General features: G+C 43.0%; 1 non-coding gene across 1 annotated transcript; it reads left to right on the top strand.

Annotated features, from left to right (window-relative positions):
* Window positions 1-1621: 1621 nt before the first annotated feature.
* Trnaw-cca (transfer RNA tryptophan (anticodon CCA)) lies at window positions 1622-1693 on the top strand. Its single transcript has one exon. It is a non-coding gene; the product is annotated as a tRNA-Trp (tRNA).
* The last annotated feature ends 1319 nt before the right edge of the window (window positions 1694-3012 follow it).

Raw genomic sequence — 3012 nt, forward strand, 5'->3', positions numbered from 1 at the left:
TATGTACCAACAACAGACTCCGTTCAATAGGCTTAAGTAACATGAAGTCTGCCAGCTCTGTCACGCGGTTGACACTATCCGTCATCGTTTCGTCTGCAACGGATACCAGCATATCTGGGATACTGTAAAGCAACAGGCAGCCTTCATAAAAAGAACTGTTGGCGGACAAATTACGATACTTACTATACTGCTACCACAAAACGTCTCGTCGCCTGCACAAAAGAATAATTCAATAGAATGGATACTTGGCAATTATGTGAACTATGTCATTATCAACAAGGGTGCCTGCAATATTTTGGAATACGATCAGTATTTACAGCTATAGTACTACCAAGTGCGTAGCAAAAAGAATTATCAGAAATGTTTTACAGCCGCTGTTCGAGAAACAGGGGATTGGCTAACGTTATTTATGTTACAAGTGCAGGCATGCTGAAGTAGGAGATTGGTGCCGGGGGGCGACGTACAGTGTGGAATTCGTGTGCCCCGAGGCCGCTACGGTAGCCGTGAAGGCCCCAACATAACCCTGAACAAGTATTGCTTGCTTACATCACGGAGAATGTTTCACTTTGTGTAAGGGTACCAGGACGTACGTGTAGCGCACATTTTATATCTTTATATTGTTAATTGCCGATACTTCATTTAAGATCCAAATCAGTTTTTACTCGATTAATCCTTCATAAACTACTATTTTATATATTGTTTATTTCGTATTATACATTAATTTAATTCCTGTGACAGACTATCCTGGAATCACAGATAGTCATACTGTTGCAAGAACACTTAGAAAATGATGAATAGCTTCTCCTGGCTAGTAGTTTCAATTTCGCAACTCAGGAAATGGCGGTGGAATATTTTTCGTTTTACTTAGGCAGAGAAAAAAATGATGCAGCTCTACGAATCATTAGCAGCTTCTCTGTCTCACCCATTTGTGGTAATTTATTATTATACATCGACGAACAGAGCTTGTGGTTTTTCTGCAAAGGCAAAAGAGGTTTGATTTCTGCCACTACAGTTGTACGTTCACTTAAGACACACAGCTATGATGTAATGGAAGTGAAAAGTCTTCCTCAGACACCGAAGGACAGCTAGGAACTTTAAGATGAGGAACATCCACTGTTATCGCACAAGTGCACAGTTTTACATCCAGAAGGGAAAACTTATTTACATCAAGAAGCAGAATTTTTCCTTTTTGCGAGGTGAACCTCTTGTCTCTGACGTGAAGGTTCCATTCAACTTTGGACGACGTATATCTTTTGTTTCGGAGAAAGTCCCACTTTTTTCTGACTCTTAAATAGGGCTGTTCTTCTGCTTCGACGAGAGGGCAATTTTATTTGTTTTGTTAACGAGAAAACTTCATAATATGCTTCACCATGACCTAGCACACAGAAAGAAAAGTTTTTATGTACTGCTGCACGGAGGAACAAAAATTGGAGAAGCTAGGATTTGAGCCCACGACTTCCTGCACGCGAAGCAGGCACTATACCACTGACTGAGTTACACCCCGCCAGATCAAGTACATCTGGTACGAGTCTCTCGTGGATCCTACTGTCATTATTTCTTAGGTTTGAACGGTACAGTTAGTGTTCGAGGAACCTATTCATGATAAAACCTAAGCAGCGTCGACTCCGTGGCGCAACGGTAGCGCGTCTGACTCCAGATCAGAAGGTTGCGTGTTCAAATCACGTCGGGGTCACAGTGAAATTTTCGTTTAGGAAATCCATAGGCGAGTATGTCAATTTAATGAGATACCAAACGATTACAGAGAACGGACGAACAGAACCTGCTTGAAAAAAGCTACTAGTGAATTTTCGCATTCTGACATTAAGGTGAAGGCGCCGACTCGCACTTTCTCCAGGCGCGAAGTGTCTAGTATTTTAGATATTTATATCTTTCAACGCTAATATATAACAGAGATAATAATTACGCAATATTTTGCTCGATTAGACGTCTTTAGCCAGGCATACTATTTTTCCTTAAGTTATGGGAATAGAAACATCGTGAAAGGTGGTATAGCTCAGTCGTAGAGCATTCGACTGCAGATCGAGAGGTCCTCGTATCAATCCCCGGGTTCCCCTTTATTTTTCAGTATCTTGAAAAAAAAAATGAAAAAGGCGATTGTCGCTATGGGCTGCAAATACACGTTTGTGAAGTACTCCGCACGCCATAGCTCAGTCGTGATATTCGAGTCACAGCCGCGCTGCGGGACGGACGTTGGCGGCAGCGCTGGCATCTGCGATTAAATAACGGCTTTATCGCTGCTGTGTGGTTAGTTTAAAGTGCTTCGCTTGTGACTGGATTTGTTCACAACGAATTCTAAAACGGAATGAACACTAATAATATGATGAGAAAAGATACGATCAAACTTACTTTCGATAGTTTTGTCAGACCGCAATCTTTTAAGTTAAAATGTGGGTGATGGAGAGTGTTCCGATGACTGTGGATGACATATATGGTGTACATTTATCCTTTGTCTCGAACGCTGCCTTTGTGAAACTAGTTTACCCGAATCATACCGTCACACACTAGAAAAATTTGGTGGCTTTCTTAAGTTTAACCATTCCGATGGCACAGTGAGAGATGTGATGTGATGTGATGTTGTCTTATGCAGAGACAAAGTACTTCGGCCATACGGTAGAATAATATCGAATGTTGCAGAGAAATGGTCTGAGTCTCAGATGTTCCCTGTTTTGAATGGCATTCGCCAAATCAAGGTAGAACTTCTCAGGCACATTCCTTAATACGTAACTGTGCGTGGCTTTCGCGCCGTGGTAATTTATGACGGGCTGCCCCGTACTTCTGCACTTTGTAATTCCCCCCCCCCCCTCCCCCCTATCACATCAGAAATGAATGTAGCAAACGGCGAGTCCCGCGGTTACCGATTGGAGAGGCTGCTGTTGCAGGTCCGACAGTTACCTTGAATTTGGCTTACGCCGCCGCCGTCAACATCAGGGCAGGGGGAAGCGACTGCCGCGACGGCGGAACCCACAACGAACACAGAGCCGACATGTATCA

The sequence above is a fragment of the Schistocerca gregaria genome, chromosome 3 (genome assembly GCF_023897955.1).
Source record: "Schistocerca gregaria isolate iqSchGreg1 chromosome 3, iqSchGreg1.2, whole genome shotgun sequence".
In the NCBI taxonomy this organism is placed as follows: domain Eukaryota; kingdom Metazoa; phylum Arthropoda; class Insecta; order Orthoptera; family Acrididae; genus Schistocerca; species Schistocerca gregaria.